Source organism: Cygnus atratus, chromosome 1 (genome assembly GCF_013377495.2).
Source record: "Cygnus atratus isolate AKBS03 ecotype Queensland, Australia chromosome 1, CAtr_DNAZoo_HiC_assembly, whole genome shotgun sequence".
In the NCBI taxonomy this organism is placed as follows: domain Eukaryota; kingdom Metazoa; phylum Chordata; class Aves; order Anseriformes; family Anatidae; genus Cygnus; species Cygnus atratus.
In genome coordinates, this window is record NC_066362.1 from 207249404 (window position 1) to 207268246 (window position 18843).

Below are 18843 nucleotides of genomic sequence, written 5' to 3' on the forward strand. Positions count from 1 at the left end.
CTGCAATCCTCACCGCTCCATTAACTTCACCCTTCCTCCGACGAGGCGTCCACGACTCCTTTTTGCACAAGCAGGTTGATCTGCTGTTAAAGCTGCCATTATCCACCCCAGCCACGGCTGCAGCTGGTAAATCCACGTGGCGCCGGGCCAGGCTTTGCAGATTCAGGAAGCCAGCAGCGCTGCACTCAGAAGGTGGCACTGCAGCAGCTGCGGGCACACCTGGCAGCCAAAAAACCCAGCCATTTGCAATGCTGCAACTCCTCTAATTGCAGATCTGCTCGGCCAGGTTAAATCTCAGGTGTGTAGAACTGTCAAGCTGCTCATTTCATAACCAGGATCTACATAAGCTGTGTGTTTATGTGTATGTACGTGCATATATATATGTATATATGCATATATATACATATACACACACATATATATAGTTAAAAACACTTCCAGAGCATTCCAGGCGGGTATCAGACTACCTCGTAATCCCACTTTTCTTAAAAACCAAGTAACCGGAGGTTCATTTCAGAACAACCATCATCACAACAGTTGTTTTGCACGCTTTGCAAGGCCAACGACACAGCGGAGCTGGGATAAAACCTCACCCACACCCAACAGACATCTCCTTAATCCATCCCACCTTTGCCCAGATATGCAGGAACACCTGAAGCTGCCTCAGCTCAATGTGTTTAAAGACTCTTAATTGCAGGTAGGTCATTTAGGAAACGGATTTCCTCAAGAACAAATCCTTCCCGTTGTTTTCTATTGGCCTCCTTGCAGCTGGGATTTGCCGTCTCCCAGGCAGCTGAGAGGAGCAGGGGGAGCTGTGTGGGTTGTGCTGGCCAGCCAACATCCCAGGTACGGATAAAAAGGTTGTGTTGTCTTGTACAGCCCCCCTACAGGGGTGTACGCTCTTGGGAAGGGTGGCAGGGACCATTAAGAGTAAGAGAATTTAAGCCAAAGTTGTTTTTTAAAAAAAATCATCATGCAAAAACTTGAAAAGTTATCACACTCGAGCAGCATTTTAATCCACCTCCAATCTTCCGTCAGCTGCAGGGGAGCTAAACCACCAGGGATCCAGCAGACAACCTTGGAGAAAAGGCTCCCAGGTCAGAACTTGAATTCCTCCGTGAATTCTCAGCACATTCAGCTCCATAGGCACAACCACGTTTCCCACCCCCAGTTAAAAAGCCGCCTTCGCAAACAGAGCAAACTCCCTTCCACGAGGTTTTCGGAAGCAACGCGTCTCAGACAGGCAGGATTCCTGAACCCAGCGCTCAACCTTGCCCTGCGACGAACAACAGCACAAGCTGCTGCAGGACAAACAGCCACAGGCTGCAAGGTTTCACCCCAGACCCAGCCACAGCAAGAACCCACGAGGAAAAAGATGAGAAAATCCCACACCTTCCCACTGCAGCACTTAGTATAAATCCTAGTGCTGGCTTTGCAGCACCACAAACAAGCTGGCTCTTCCTCACCCGGCCACCGAGGCGGCCGGATAAATTGAGTTCTTTGGGGTGTAAGGGGTTTGTTTTGGCAAATCCCTTTTTCGTTTTTAAATCTTCCAGCGAGTCATCTGCCTTCCCACCATACACTGAGATGTCTTGAAGGGAGCCTGGTCTAGAAAATAGAATCTGAGAGGGGTGCCTACGAGCTCCTTGAGCTTCTTCCCCGACCTTCACCTATCTCACAAAGAGAGGAGGAAAACGGGGTGCAGCTTGGCTTGCTCGTGTTTCAGTAACTGCTTCAGCCAGCGTTTGGATTGAGTTTCTCAATGTGCTCCAGCTCTAAGACATTTCTCCCCCAAACAGAGCGGGGGTCTTCACGTAGCACGTCAGCAGCCCCATCAGTGTGACCACCACCTGCTCGCGGCTTTAATTCCACCCCGAGTACTGAAGCATCACCGTTCCTCCTTTAAAAAAAAAAAACAAAAAAAACCCGCAACACACCTTGCTTAAAATATCCCCTGCAGAAGTGAAAGCCCACAAGTCCCACCGCATCTATAATTAACACGAGAAGTCGGCGCGGCTCCTCTTCGGAAATTCGCGAGTTTGGGTTATATAAACAGCCGCCTTGCCCAGAGCGGGGACAGGCTGGAGATGTCCCCCCTCCGAAAGGGCTGCTCCTGCTCCTCGGGGGCACCTCGCCTCTATCCCCAGCTGCACAAAAACCAGCCGCGTGCATCGCCTCGGTGCTCCTCTGCTGTATCCTGCACGCCCAGGTGATGCCTGTGCTCGCTCTCCTGCGGAAGGCACGCCGCTACACGCCCTGCTCAGAGGCTTGGATAGGGAAGGGAAGCACAGAAATTAATCTCTTGGCAATTAGGTCGCTCACGTTTCTCCTGTAAAGAGGCACAGCGCGGGTCTCTGGGCTAGTCGGCACCAAAACACCTCATTTCGTGAGCAGAATGGATACTCGGATGTGTTAATTGTACTTAAGACGGGGGGGGAAGGGAAAGGGAAAGGGGAAAAGGGAAAGGGGAAAAAGGGAAAGGGGGAAAGGTAAAGGGGAAAAGGTAAAGGGGAAAAGGGAAAGGGGAAAAGGGAAAGGGGAAAAGGAAAAGAGAAGGGGAAAGGGCTCAGACAAGAATACCTGACTGCCTAAAACACAGACTGCAAACAACCGGGCAGGCAGTCTGGGGGTTATAACCAAAGCAGACACCCAAGCCTTCAGCCTCGTTTCGTTAAGTGCCGCTGGGTTAATTTAATCTCTTGGAAAAGTTTCAAGACGCAAACACGTCCAGGGCAGCATTCAGGCAGCGGCGCAGTAGCAGACAACAGCCTTTAAGCCAAAATATTTCTGGTATGCTGCTGGGACAAGAAAAAAAAAAAAGCGTTAACGTTGTCTCTGGGGGAATAAAGGTGGGGAAGGAGAGCGGCGCAGGAGGTTTGCCCTCGTGCAGGGCTCTGGTGGAGCAGAGGGAGCTTCCGCCGCCTGCACTTAAAGCTCCGTTACGGGAAATAAGAAAAACCTCAGAACGGCTCAGGAGCTGAGAAAGAGCTTTTTTGGCAAGAAACCTCAGCCTGCACGGATTACACAGAATGACCAGAAGGCGATGGAGAGCAGAGGAGCACCTTAGTGATACAAGTAGGTCGTCCTCCAGCCTCTTCTCCTTTGGGACATGAAGACCTTACCAGCTAAAAGGCGAGTCCGAAGCCCTACCAGGAAAGGCGCACGCTTTCAAAAGTCCAAGTAATTAAAGTCTGAAACCAGCTATTCAGCTGGGCAGCGCGTTCTCTGCTCCTCGGCACGCAGAGCTGTCGGATGTCATTCATTCCGCCGCAGGAATTTAGACACGAGGCATCCGAGAACCTTTTGAAGCGCCGAGAAGCCAAGAAAATAAGTGATTAACCAAAAACCCCGTTTGTTCCGGCGCTGAACGTCAATCCCGGGAACTTTTCCAAGCGGCTGCCCAACAGCAGCACCGTGGGTTTCGTTAGGGGAGTTTTCTGCTCCTTTAAGCTTTTGATGTAAGGAGCAGAAAGCGCTCACGAGCCAGCTCCCAATCACACCGCCGCGGCTCAGGCACCGCCGCTTACGTGCACGGATCGATGGAAAGGCAGCCCACTCCGCCGGCAATGGTTAAGCTCGGGGCTCTCTGACTTGCTCGCAGGTTTCTCCTCAGCTACACCAGCTCCAGAAAAGTGTGGACCGAGAGATGACTGGCGGCTCCTGCACTGGACTTTCTCACCAGCTGCCTCCCTAACCCATCCCCTAAACCATTAGACCTGAAAAAACACAGCCTGTGGGGTGCTTCTTCCCGGGGAGGGAAGTTTTTTGCTGGACAAAGCAATAAGTGGAAGCGTTCATCTGCCTTAATTTTGATAAACTGCACTGGTTTAATATCCCACAAGACAGGAAGAAAGCTTTTATTCTGCTACACAAAAATAAGAAGCTCCTAAAAAGAGAGGTTTGATCCCTTTTTCATTACAGAGACAAGCAGATGCCCAAAGACGGGCATCCTTCTAAACCAGCAACTGAATCAGCGCTGGCTACCACCGAAGCGTCCAAGAGCCATAATTGAGTTAAAAGATGGGAACTTGTGAAGTTTCTATCCGTGAAATTGCCGCTAACGACGGGGGCCCAAACTCGAAGCCTTCAGCAGCTAATCGAGTCGCCCTGATCAATACTCTTCGTCTGGAAGCCTTGAGCCACTGCCTGGCACTCATTTCAGGCCGAGCATTCATCTGCGAGATGGGATCGATACGCTGATCTCAGAGCTCCAGCAACTCTGATCTGCCAGCAGTTACTGGAGAGATTTCAAGGTCGTCCGTCTGATTCTTGATGGTCGTTCATTCGATTCTTCTGCTGATGGAGCCTCGTGTGCCGGAGGTTCGTGCGTCCAGCACCAGGCACCGCTAATGACATTGATTAATAGTGGGTACCGGTAATTCCTCGGTGCCAGAGCCTGTGGAATACCTGCTGTCGGCTACCGCTGGCAGTACTGCAAGCAGCGCGGTGCTCCGCACGGTAACAAGTCCCCGGGGAGACTCTCACGGGAGCCAGGGATGGAGGAGACCCGTTAGGGACAGCACGCCGCCAACGCGGCATCACCAGGTCCTTTGTCACCAGGCGGGGGCTGCAAAGAGCTCAGGCAACGCTCAGGAGTGACCTGCAAAGGAAAAAGAACTTGGGAACTTGGTACTTCTGCTTTAGGGTTTGCCTCTTATATCGGGGAGTCGCGTCTGGTCCAAGGATTCTTCCAAAAAAGTCACACTTAGGTCTGAGTTCCTCCTAATTTGAATTCCTACTAGCTGTTGTTTAGCACTTTCAAATCACAGTCAATAAGAAGAAACATCTGTAAAGCAAAAAAAATCTCAAAAATCACCGATCTATCCAGCCTCTTCACTGTAAAGCCAAAAATCTAGACTTAACCTCTCCAAGTTCTCAGTGGCAGGTCCCGTTAACAAAGCTCCAGCTTTCTACGAGGACAAATGAGGCAGAGGAAGATGAAGAAAGCTTCTCATCACAGAGACGGTAATAGCATAATCCCCGAATCTGCAAGATTCCTTTGTGATTTGGTTAAAGAACAAACCCCAGCGACACAGCTTTCTCTCCCAGATAAGCTCCCCCCAAAATCTTCGCTGGAAGTATTTCCGTAATAACGCCCTCAACTCAAAGCAGCTGGCAGGGCAGCACCTAGGGGAAGTCTCAGCTCCAAGACCTTCTGATTTGTTGGTACTTGAGACCCAAAACTTAAAAGTCACTGGAACTCAAGGATCGAATGCTCAAGGATCGGCGAACGTACTAGTCCAGCTCTGGTAAAAACAACCCAAGGCATCGCGACGAAAAAAGCACTGCTAAGAACAATATACTGAATTATGAATGCATGAAAACCATTTTTAGGTTGTTATTTAAGACGAAGCCCTGAAACAAGGATGCTCATACTTAACTTAAAATGATCTGTACGAACCAGTAATCAAGAAGGGTATTTTTAGATATGTCAGTCTGAGCTCTTAAAACAGAAATGCTGTATTAAAGTGATTAAAGCAGCTTCGTTAAGAAAAATCCTCCTCTGCTTTTTGCTGTCGTGCTATGGAAATTTTAACTGGTCCGCCCAGCGCAAGAAACAGAGCTCATTCATCATCCCAAAGACACCGACAGAGCCAGACTGCAGCTTCAGCAGCTTCTCAGCGAGATCAGGTCCACCCACAGCAGAGCTGAGGAACTCGGGGACAGCACCAGGTCCAGCCGCAGAGAGCAGAGGTACAAGCAGAAGCTGGTGCAGTCTCGCCTCCGCGCACTACCTCTAGGCTGTAATTAAAGAACTGTTTACCCTGAAGTATTCTCCCTTGATTCCACTTGTGCTCCACTGTCAAACCTCTTTTATTTTACCGTTTCTCTCCTGATGCGAGATGCCAGACGAGGTCAGGCCAAAGGACCATCTAATCCAATACTTTCCATCCTTAAGTGTCCAATAAATCAAAACAAATCCGGGACAAAAATCAGAAGAAAGCCTGCAAAGCAGAAAACTCCCTAAAACATCCACAGCTCTTCCCTCAATAAGTAGCTTTGGTCACACCTGAAAATATGGAGTCTGGAAAAAAAAGATCAGTTATTTTTAACAGAACCATAAGGCTATAGCTTTTATTTTACTTCAAGAGCAAAAGGCAATGCTACACGTGCATTTAGCAGACATTTTCAAAGCATGTTTTGGCTACCCAGGATAAAGCTGGCCAGAGCTTTAGATGCCCTCCCAGCCCTGCTGCTGAAATGGCTGCCCCATTGATTCCAGGCAATAAGAACATTTTGTGCTCTTAACACTACAAAAATTATGCAAGTCGCTTTCATACTACTTCAGTGGTCCTTGCGTTATTCCAAAGCAGCAATAGCTTCTTTATGCACACAGAAAATGGTTCCAATAACCTCTTTTAAGATAATTTATTCCCAGCCTAATTAAAGTTCTAACTTATAAATTATACTCTTGTCCTTTTAAACAGATTTGCATCTTTAAGGAGTTTAAGATTTTCTTTAGGAAGTTAACTCAGAGTATCCAGAAAGTGAAAGCGAAACAAATGAGACGCAGAAAACCAAAGAGCAGGGTGAGTTTTAAGTAATTTTAGTAATTTAAAGAGACGTTCCATCATTTTCTACTTAAAACATATTTGTTCCATTTATCCCAGAGAACAGAGGCAACTCACCTTGATGTTAATTGATTATATTTTTGATATTCACTTGAAATTGAACGAACAACGAACCGAAGCTTGCAGCCCAGATCACACACTCGGAGATCAGCGAAGGAAATTAAAATACGTGCAGTGAACCTGTCAACTTCAGATCGAGCGAAACGCGGCAGAGCCTTGAGCAGCGGACGTACTCTGATTAGAAAGTTAATTAATATACTCCTGGCAGCTTTGTCACTCATACAGCCTCTCTGACAGACGAAATTAGTGGCTATGTTATTGTTCTACACAGGTACCATGAGCCAGCGAGGATCTGCAGGTAACTTGCTGATGCAAACCACTGGTATTTATTTACACACATTCTTTGGCGGTTCAGTAGAAACTGTGCTCCATCACAAGGATGCTTCTAAAATGCAAAAAGTAATTTAAAAGCAGACCAGGCAGCGCATGACTGGATGCCACAAACCCCCCTGTGCAGCAGCGCAGGGAAGCAGAGGTTGCTCTGTGAACAACAGAAATGGGGAAAAGCAGCAACAAGGCTGCTGCCGGCAGAGGCCAGTGGTTCATGCGTTGCTGAGCAGGGGGAGGAGGACGGGCAGGCCAGCAACCAATCCAGAAGGGGTTTTTTGGCAATACGTGTGCAGCTTTTATGGCATCCTATCTCGAAAAGTAGTTCTAGAAAGGCGGGCACGATCGATAACAGTGCCAGACAACTGCATGTGGCCTTTTTGGGCCAATGAATCACTGCCCAGCCTTAATTTCTTTTCAGGTCACCACCCCAACAATGCCTTTTTTTTCTTTTTTTGTTTAATTAAAAGCACTATCGAAAACTGTTAGACGTAGTGCTGGATCGATTCCTTTGGCTTCAGGGACTGCCAGCAGCCTGCAGCTCCCAGCTGGAGAATCGCTGGCTTGTGACCTGCCCCTGGGTACACAAAAAATACACTGCAATGTTTGTGTCATGCTGCTGGAGAATTCCAGGGAAGTATGCTCTGCTTACCAAAAATCAGTGGTTACAAGCCTGCAAAAAAGTACAGAACCAGCACTGTAAGGCCTACAAGGTGCAGGTACGTGGTAATGGGTTTCTTGGGATCCAGGCTCAAAGGAAGCAGGTGCCTGAAGAAGAGCTGTCCCCTCAGGGAGGTGCTCGTCCCCCTGGGCTCTGCTCTGGTGAGGCCGCACCTCGAGTGCTGGGTTCAGCTTTGGGCCCCTCACTACCAGAAGGACATCGAGGCCCTGGAGCGTGTCCAGAGAAGGGCTCCGAAGCTGGGGAAGGGCCTGGGACAAGTCCTGTGAGGAGCGGCTGAGGGACCTGGGGGGGTTTGGGCTGGGGAAGAGGAGGCTCAGGGCAGACCTTATTGCTCTCTGCAACTGCCTGAAAGGAAGGGGTGGGGAGCTGGGGGTCGGCCTCTGCTCACAGGTAACCACTGATAGGACCAGAGGGAATGGCCTCAAGTTGTGCCAGGGGAGGTTCAGGTTGGAAATGAGGAGACATTTCTTCTCAGCAAGAGCGGTCAGGCGTTGGGACGGGTTGCCCAGGGAGGTGGTGGAGTCCCCGTCCCTGGGGGTGTTCAAGGCAAGGTTGGATGTGGTGCTTGGGGACATGGTTTGGTGGGTGACAGTGGTGGTAGGGGGGTGGTTGGGCCAGGTGATCCTGGGGGGCTTTTCCAACCCTAATGATTCTGGGATTCTCAGAGGGCCACCGCACACCAAACGCCGCCTCAGAGCAGCCTCTTACGGCTGAGGGGCGGGAAGCCAGCTCAAGCTGCCAGCACCATCCCCCTGCTCCAACACCTCCTTCTCTTCCCCCTCAAATCAGACGAGTGACAGATCAAGGCACTAAACCACAAGTAAAACGCGTGTTAAAATTCACTAGCTTGAGGTCTGTTGGGATTTTCTAATCTCTAAACCTCTTCTTTCCTCAGATCTGCGGACATCCCCCTTCCCGGTCTGGGCTCCCCTTCACCTCACCCTACAAACCTTTCTCACCTGCCTGTGGGCTGCAGCACTGGCAGGGACACCTCACACCCCCCAGACTGATGGCCATGCTCTGTTATAGAACTTTTAATCACCAATGAGACCCCAGAAATTCCCATAGCTGAAATTTGGTTCTGCAGCCGCCTTAGGGAACCATACAGAAAAGGTGCACTGAGCATTTTTGTATTTTCTGCCTATATTTGTTAGTCACCGGTTGGCAAAATAATATGAAGTAACGTACGAGAGCCATGACCACAGTTGTTCAAAGACTATTTATACCAGGAGCAATTAAAAAAAAAAAAAAACTACAGAAATTAATCACCTGGAAGACAAAAGAGACTCCTAGAAGCCTGAGGTAAAAAAAAAGAGACTTCTAGAAGCCTGAGGTAATCCTGCAAGCACGTCAACTTTTTTTTTTTTTTTTTTTTTTTAATCTCAGGCCATAGTACTGGACATTACTTAGAATTACGACATTTTTGCTAACCTTGAAATCCCAAATTCACAGCCTGAAGTAAAATCAACACCCATTCCTCGGACTCAGGTTAAGACGCACTGCTCATCTTCCACTTCCCTTCCAGGTGAGGTGCTGGGGGGTTCAGCCTCCTACAAAGTCACTTTTTACAGGGGCTGTAACACCCTGATGGATCAGCAGGAATAGCATCGCCCCAGGTAAGAAAACCAAGAGCCCTGCACATGATGGTGATGAACTCGGAGATCCAGCATCTGGCGAACCAAACCGTGAAATGGCCAGCACAATAACTGACCCTTCCCTCCTCAGCGCACGGCCCTGAGTATTTTAGAGTATGAAATAAAAGATGCAACAAGCGTTGCTTATTTTCTCACTGGGAATTAGATCACCTTAGTCCTTACAGAGATTCTATCCAAACTGGTCTTTTCGAGGCAAGCTGAGACAGTTTTTGTTCCAGCTGAGCACCCGCTTAAGGTGCAAAGACAGGTTGTACTTATCGCGGCGATTAAGCGAGCAGCAGCACGGCCAGAAGGTTTGCTGCCGAGGAAATTTCAGTTTTCATTTTGCCATTCGACTTTCAGTCGAGTATTTGTCATGGAAGAACGGAGCGAAATATTTTAAAGCCTCGATATCTCGGCAGCTCCACCACCGAGAAGCTGTGACATCAGCCTTTTAGCTCACTAGACAGCCTTCAGCACTCCAGCGTTAAAAAAAAAAAAAAACAAAACCTGCACTTAACAAACTCGAGGAGGCCGTAAGCTAGGTATACAAGCCTAAATGGATGGTAAGAAGCGTGCATGAATATTTATGACTGTCTGGTGCAGAACAGCAGGAAGGGAAGCAACGGAGCCGAGTGAAATAGCGTGATCTAACAAGGAATGACACCTACCTAGCAGATGAGCGCGCATAAAGCTATTATGTGAATGGCTGATATCATCTGCGGCTTATTCTCACATGCTACAATAACAGGGACACAAAGAAAGGGAGCAACTCGATTTCCACTGTAGTGAAATTTTAAACACTAAGTATATAAAGGAGGTGCAATGATCCCGCATCTCACACACCTTGCTGTTACACTTGATGCTTTCCCTCTCCGAGACAGAGGTCATGATACAATCCTCCAAAAGGATTTTAAAGAGTTCCTGCAAAAATATCCATCTATTTCGGTTATGGCCCCGGGAAGGCAGTGAAATTTGCACCTCCTTAAGCCATTTTGTCTCAGTGAGATGTCCTCAGACAGCAGATACCACTAAAGCTATTTGTCATTCAGGAGGCGAAGATTCAGCTCTTCTCCCCGGCCCGAGCCAAAGATTAATTTTTTAATGGCTTCTAACAGAAATTGATGCATCTGCACTTCCAGCCACGGCCAAAACGAGGAAAGCATCAAGCATTTGAGACCCCGCTGCAAACCATGCCCCTGCCATCGGAGAAGCAAGCAGGGAACACAGTTTTGTCACAACCCAGACGTCAGAGCAGAGGGTTGCAGTTCAGGCAATCTCTCCAGGCAATAACCCACGCAAACAAGAGCTGTCGTGCCCGCTGCTCTCTCCTGTCAAGCATTCCCCTAAATTACAAAAAGGGACCAATTACTCCCTTATCTACAACAACCAGTAATCAAATGATTAACACGCCAGTAACTGCCTTATAAAAAGGATGCCTATGAAAATACAGGCTCGTCTGAAAAAGCTCATTAGCATTCATTTTCATTCCGTCTTTTCTTTGAGTACCTCAGAAGAGAAGGAGCACGGTGCTATTTTCCGAACAGAAGCAGCTTGGCCCTGCTTGTGCCACAGCACTTCACCCAAAACAGAAGGAAACGGAAGCTGAAGCACTTCTCTGACCTAGAAAGCGCTTTTTTCCCAGGGTCTTGCTCACGGCTACGACCAGCAAGGCCTGCGTTGCTTAGACAATGATGTCACACGAAAGCAGAAATTTCCAGTTTCTTCCCATCTTTTTACATTCCTGCTTGGAAAGCACCAGCTCTGACTTCGACAGGGTGCCGTCTCCACAGCAAAGTGCGATCTTCGATGTGCACTGCCAGGGACAAGCAGCCGCTTCGTTCATTGCCCCGCTGCAGAGGAACAAGACTCATTTATTAGTTAAAACCCTGCAGACAGCTGACAATTTATTCTGATACACGAACTTGCTCCAGGTCCTTCATTCAGAGGGATCGGGACCTCAGCGAAGCAGAACCCAGGACTAAAAAGCTGCCCTGCCTACAGCGACTGTCTTCCAGAGGGAATCTCCAACGTATTTTCGCACATGGATGAACCAAAGGAAGTTTCCAGGAGTACCGTGCTCTGTGAGAAACTTGGCCTTTGAGTTCAGTCTGCCTCGAGACAACCGTGCATAGAGTTGAAGGGATTTTAAGATGCTCTGCATCCGCGCCAACAGAAGAATCGGGTTGTGTCAGATTTCGGCTCCAGATTTTTTTTAACCCTCTAGTATTATTACAGGAGATACGCAGGAAACGTCCGCTCTGTGAAACTCTGCCCTGCCTTGTGTTTAACTAAAAGCCAACACAGCGCGATGCAGAGAAACTCAGCAGAGCTTGAGGGCTTCAGGTCCCTTCCAACCCAACCCATTCCACGATTCTGTGATTTATTCCCTCGCCCCTCCTCACCCACCCCAAAAAGGGGGTAGAAAAGATTTCCAGAACCTAGCAGTTCAAGGCTGCCTCCTGTCTCAAAAGTGAAGCTCTCAGCCTTAGATTAGCTGGACACTCAAGTCTGGATGCACATTTGCATTTCAATCTAATTGAGCACTCTTAATGTCTTCGTCTCTGTGGTGTAGAACACACAGCTAGACAACGAAAGCTATTAATAGACTACTCTTTTTCCTTAAATTATTATTTTATTCTCAACTTTGCCCTCTACCTTTTCCCGGGCTAATTCCTGTTGCACGCTATTTCAGTTTTCCGTACGTATTTAGCAAACGAGTCGGTACCAACGTGGTTGCTTTCCATTTTAAAAAGATCAGACCTCCCTTCCCCAGAGGAACCTGCTCTTAACCTTAACATCGATGTAAAAGCTCGGGGAGCAGCTCAGCTAAGAACAGCGCCATTTTTGCCACGCCAGAGATGCGGGTGGATGCACCGCCGAGAAGAAAAGCCCCTCTCGTTCCTTTGAGAGCAATCTGTTGGCTCCATCTTGCTAGAAGACTCCTTCCACGTCACAGCCGAGCTGGCTCGCTGTTCTATTTTAACAGCGAAGCGTCTCCAGGTTGCTCAAATTTTCACACTGCTCTTCTACAGAAGCGTATGTTCGAGCGTTTCGTGCCCTGAACTCGGATCTTCCGATGGAGATCATCTATTAATACCTCCAGAAGCCTTCTGGGGATGTATGGGGCACAGAAGGTGTGAGAAATACCGCCCTTGCACGTGGCTGCTGAGCCTCTCCTGACTTCAGGCTGCGGTGGTGGCACACGGAGGAACGCTTCTTCGCTGCAACACGGAGGGAACGGGCAATTGTGAGCCACCAGGAAGCACCAGAGAACACCCCCAGCGTCACAGGGCAGATCCCCAGAGAGCAAAAGCACAATCGTTGTGCGTGAAGAAGTGACAACAGGCTCCCTGCTGGGCAGAGGAGAGCCTGCCAGCTCTCCTGGGCATGAAACGCCGCCCTTTCTGGTGCCGGGGTCCTTTTGCACAACACCTGCGAGAACATCCTGAGGACATTTTGAACGAGCACGCCCCGAATCTTGCTCCAGCTCCTCAAAAACTTCGTATGCTGCCCAGTGTAATTGCATGGTGCACTAAGGAACGTTAAGCCTATGCTAAACCTCACACACGGGATCCCCAGTGACAAAAAAACAGGCAAGAAATTGCCTGCAACAAGCAGGGGAGCATTTCTCCCAAAGGATCCTACCTTTTATGTAACCAAGCCACCAAGAGCTAAATGCCACACTACAAAAAAAAAAAAAAACCACTGATTTTTACAGCTGACAGCTAGATGCTGGAGGATGACTGGATAAAAACCTGCTGTGCCACTGATCTCAGCGCTCATTGCCATATGGATGCATTTTAGGCTGTCTCTTAGGCATTTTAAGACCAGCAAGAGAAGCAAAGAACTGTCACTTGTACTTAAGTTTGGCAGTAGCTAGAGGGAAAAGGAGGAGGCAGAAAAATGTATTTTCTATTAGCTTTTTTTTTTTTTTTTTTTTGACTCAACATTAGCTGCTTGCTTTCTTTAGACACGTCAGAACCCCATTTTATTTGGTTTGAGAGAGAGATTCCCTTGAGGGAGAGGCAGGTTAGCTTTACCTGGAGTCTGGTGCCTGTTTTTTATCACCACGTGGCTTCGGTTCGCGTGAGACTTTCCCACTAAGTAAATCCTAACAAGGGCTGGCGCACTTAAAACAATGCGGCTCTGATCAGTAACGGGAGGGCAACATTTCCCTTGGGATACACGCTGCCTTGTGACAGCGACAAAAATACACAGCGATAAAGAGCTTCGTTAACCCGTGGGGTTTTCTTGTTGGTAATTACTTTTCCTCCCCGAACGGGAGACACATGAAGGAGCACAAAGGAAAATCTTGTTCCGTTTGTTTGGTTGCAGCCATGAAGAAACGAAACATCACGCACGGGTCAGCACTCAAGCACCGGCTCACCACCACGCAGCTTACAGATGCTGCAGCTGTGATTTTTTTTTTTTTTTTAAAGAATTAAAGTTGCACACTGCGAAATCTTCATACAAAACCCATGTTGTTCACCACGTTCACCTAGGTGGAGAACAAAAGAGTCAGCCGCTCACTGCTGAGCAGGTAGAGAAAGGTTTACAGCACAGACATACACACTTTTACCCCTTTTTTATTCTTTTCTAGGGAACATCATTCGGCTCGTACGCTCTTCCTCCTTGCAAGGGCACAGTTTCAATCACAGTGGACTCCAAAGCGAAGGCAGGTGCTCTGCGGAGCTGCTTAATCAGAAGCACACTCACAGCTCCCCTGTGCTCAGCCGTTTCAGAAGTCTGCTGCTGAAATTCAGGCAGTTATACAACCTTCCACATTAAAAAAAAAAAATAAGAAAAATGTAAAGACTTCAAGATGGACGGGTAGTAATTGGCCCTCGAAATCATTCTGATCCAAAGCTAAGAATCCATTAAAACATACATTAATATTTTTGTACGTTTATTAACATTTTAGAAAGCAAAACATGACGGTTTGATTATTCCGTCAAGACACTAAAAAAAAAAAAAGGCATGGAAATTCTACCTCTCCAGCACCGCTATAAAACAGGTTTAAAAATACAGGCTTTGTGTTCGGAAGACGAAGTCGCTTGTCTGGTTTTCTGCAGAGGAGTTCCAAGTCAGCCACATAACACAGCCCGTGCCAGTTTCGCTGGTTAAAGGGTTTCTAAAAACAGAGCCAGAATTCGTGTCACAAGCCGACGGCCTTCTGGCAATTTCAGTTTTCCTCAGCTGGTGCAACACCGAGCACCTGGAAGTTACACAATGCCGTTTCGCGTTTCGTACTTCCAGTTTTCTATTAGAACAGCTGGTTTTGCTCACGTTTAGATCTCCGAATCTTCCAAAATCCTTTACTAGAGGGCCAAATACCCTGCTGTCTCCTGAGCCACGCATGCTGCAGGTACAAAGACCATCTTTCAGAGGCAGAGAAAATGGAACTTGAACGGTGCCAAGACCTAAACTGAAATGCAGCTGGATCTGAAGCAGCAGAAAGCTGTTTCTGGATGACTGACACCCTGTAAGCTGCTGTGCAAGTCAGAAACCATCTTGTACTGCGTACAGCAGAGCAGGCTAGGAGCTTTTATCGATGGAAAAGTCTCTTATAATCTTGTACAGACCCGTAACCAAGATGTTGAGATGGTATGCATGAAGTATGCAGTTGAACACGTGCAAACGAGCAAGCATCAGCAGAAGAAGGGTTAGGAGACTTGCACACGCTATTGCTACACGCTGTGGTAAACGTGGCTTCATTCAAACGACCAGACAGCAAGCGGAGGAAGAACAAATTGAGATAAGGCAAAAAGAACCACTCTGAGGTGGTCCAAACACGGCCCACAAGTACCAGTTCGGTGTCACAAAACCAAAAAACCCAGGAGACACGAGGACTCCATACTGCGCCCTGTCCTCCGGATGACATGAAGCAGCTTTGGCCACAGCACTTGGGCACTTACCCTGCATCCCTCCGAGGACATGAATACAAGGAAGATTTATGCCAGAGTGCTCTGAGAGTGAAATCTCAGAGTGGAATCTGCTCAACCAGAAGCAAACAGCTCCCTTCTCCTCCGTAATGGTCTGCATTAGTTCACTAATTGTCTACAGCTACAGCTCCCAGAAATGGACTGGGGAAAGTGGCTTCCTTTCCTGGCTTTCTAGTTCACTGTGTGAGAAGCAGGGGGAAACAAGCAGTACAGCCTAGTTAATTAACTGAAGGTACTCACAGGTCACCTTTGCATTTCAAAGACTGCTGCAGAGCTGTTTCTTATTTACCAGGAATGAAGAAACCTCACCACATAGAGTCTCTTGCAGCTATTTTTCCCGACAGCCTCAAGTCAGCTTTCCTTCTCATTTTATGTAGTTAAACCTTTTCTGAACAAGTTTCCAATTAGGCTGAACACGTTCTCCAAAGGACCTCAACTGCTCACAAAACGCCTCAGCAGTAAGGCTCCTCGAGCCTCAGCATAAATACTGCTAACACAAAGCAGCACCTCCAGGAAACCGAGGGACGGAGATGCCGGAAAACGCATCCCAAGAATCTTCTCATCGAGCCTGGACGGTGAAGCTAAGGAAGAGTAAATACCCGGCAGCAGAGAAGCCCATGGGATCACAGGTCTTTCCCCCCAACTTCCCAGCAGCAAGGCATGGTGAGCAGAGGACGGAAAGAAGAGAACATCACGCTGACCTACTCGCAGCAGCTCAGGTGGTGCGAAAGAGGCCAGCACAGATGAGGAAGCAAGGGCACGCCACCCAGGAGATGCTACTGGAGGCTCCTCCTACATCCACGAGTGGTTTGTTCAAAGACAAGCAGGCGGAGTTCTGGTAGTCGCATCCTCTGCACTCTGCTCTGCTTCTAAAAGCTGGATTGCACGCAGCGCACGGAGAAGCGCCCCGCTATCAAACTAGCCCGAGCTAGGGCACGAGGACTTACAGGATCCCGCTTAAAATAAGAGACTGATTAAATCCTGCACAATTCCCCTCCTGAAGGGAAAATGGCACTGAAGCGAGCATGCGAAATAAGGTCCCAGGCAGCCCGGCTGGAGAAAGATTAATTTTTAGTACCACCTATTACCCAAACAGCCTGCTTAGTGAGTGCCTCAAAGGTCCCAGCAACACTTTGGCTACGGATTTCCTTGGTAATGCAATTGCTGACACCGTTTTGGATTGTGCTGTTTGGGCTGGTGTTTCAGAACAGCTGTCTGCTCTCTATCTGCTTAGCTTTGCTCCAGTTTGCCCAAAACCACAGCTCTCCTGCAAGCACGTTCAGACAAATTAAAGGCTTTTAGAGACATCTCAGCCTCACGCCTTCAGTCCAGGCAGAAAGGCAATTGCATCGACACTTCATGAGGCAAAGAAAAACCTGGCTCTTGTTTCTATAATAGAGACAGTTTCCACTTGTTTTATTTCTGCTTTTATGCATTAACGTGACATAAAATTTCCCTTAGAATTTCAGATCCGACTGACATGTATTTTTACAACCAATATTTAGTTTTATTATTGTCATGCAGGGGTAGCTTAATACTCGTTATATACGGCCGCAGTTACAGCCTAGGGAGACAAATTCACTTTAAGCCTTGTATTATGTAGAGGCTCTGTCGTTCAGACGCCTTATTAAAAACAAGTGCAACACCGAGCAAAAATCCACAAGGAGAGGTGAAGTAATTAATCGTTCATCGGATCCAATTTTTACATCCCAGTATTTTAAATACCTAATTATCTGCTTTAAAACACTTGGAAGATGTAACGCGCTGCACACACAGATCAAGGGTAATTAAGGCACTTCAGGCAGGCTGCGCTGGAAGCGCTGCTGTGCCCGCAAGGAGCGGTCCTGGTGGCGTGACCGGTGCTGCACCGACGTCCTCTTGCATGAAGGGAAGAGTCAGGAGCTCCTCTCCCTGCCCAGGGGATTCACGAAAAAAGAGTCATCATCGAAATGACACCTCCTACTGCAGAAATACGCTCTGGATACCAAGTCAGGGCCAACACGATTGTCTCCTTGTGCTATTACAATTGGTTTTGGAACGAGCACGTTAGGAGCAAGAATACTCACAGCTTCATCCTGCTTCTCCAGAATTAGGCAGCTTCAGGGGAGTATCAGCAAAAGCACAACCTGTGCACCTATGAGATAGATATTCGTTCATATTTACTGAAGAAGTGGGAAAGGATCAAGAGGAAATGTGCTCTTCAAGCAGATTTCCCAATTTTACTGCCACTTTTACATCAATTTATGTAAGAAACTAATTGCCGCAGCAGCGTTGTGGAACCAGGAGGCACACAAGATAATCACAAATTTCTAGCTTAAATACTTTTAACACAGTATTTGTTTGAAAAGCAAACTATATTTACAGCCAGTTTCCACAAAAATCTGCGTATCAATCCTCAATGTTTTCCAAAAAAATTTTTTTAAATTAGACAAGCTAAAAATGATAGGCTACAACAACATCAATGCAAGAAGTTCTCCTCTAGATTCTTTAAAGATTCTGTTGCACTGGTGACATTTCCTTGCAAAATTATCTGTTTCATTATCTCTGCAGTAAGGCACCACAAAGAGTAATGTCCATTTCTCTGCCACCGCCAGAAATAAATCTTACAGGATGAGGAACATAATACAGTAACAAGGGAGATTCCTCTTTCCTATGCAGGAGTGCTTAAATATGTTCAGAAATCCTGACTTTTTCTCTGCATCACTCGTTCTCCCCCGAGATTTCGATATTAACAATGGCAACAGTAAGACACGCACTAGAAATGACATCAGTCAAAGCACCCCTTGCCACATCTAATGACTTGCTACCTGACACCGCTGAATCCAGCTGCTAGCTGGGCTCCTTCCCGCACTGCCTCTGATTTTCCTTTGTTGCAGAGCCCTAGGATTGGGATGGTTACTTTTCACCGTAACCATCACAGCATCCCAACACCAGTGGTCTTGCGTTTTTTAATTTAAGGAGGATAAACCGCAGCTTGAGTGGTCTAGGAACACAACCACACCATTTCACATTAAGTGTTTAATCACAGTTTAAAATATTACAAAACTGACCACTGATAAAGCGTATTTGAGGCTTCTTCCCAACAAGTCTTCACCAAAAATTCTGCACAGCCTGCTCCTCTGCTGAGCCTGCCCCAGACCAAGACATGAATCTACTCCTGCCGTTTTAGAGTAGGCACACTCTGGAGAAATCTGCCTCGGCTTAAACAAGGATGGTCAGTCCGATGTTGTCTAGATGCTGGTGCTTTTGGGAATGCTATCCAACAGGAACAGTACCATCAGCTCCAAATACCACCTGGATTACACCAGCGTGCATGACAAGCTGTATCCACCAGGAACAAACGGAATCACATCTGCTCTAGAGAGCAGAAAACACAGGCAGAAATCAACATACAAGGAGGAAAGGAATTGCGAAGTCTAGACAGTTATATAAGGAGAAAGATAAAAAAATCAGCTTTAAAATCATTTTAATTCCCAGATTTTTTGCAAAGGCGTACCAATGCCTGCCCCCTATTAAGGCTCTTTAACCTACATTTTTTGAAAAAGTCAGTGAATGCTGTTCACCTATTTCAACATCGGTGGAAATTCCTGATGAGGACATGTTCAGTTGCTGTCAAATAACCG

The 18843-nt window shown here is 47.5% G+C and overlaps 1 protein-coding gene across 2 annotated transcripts in view; it reads right to left on the reverse strand.

Moving 5' to 3' along the window:
• RAB6A (RAB6A, member RAS oncogene family) overlaps window positions 1-18843 on the reverse strand; it is a 56679-nt gene that overhangs the window by 21579 nt on the left and 16257 nt on the right. The gene's annotated exons all lie outside the window — the stretch shown is intronic.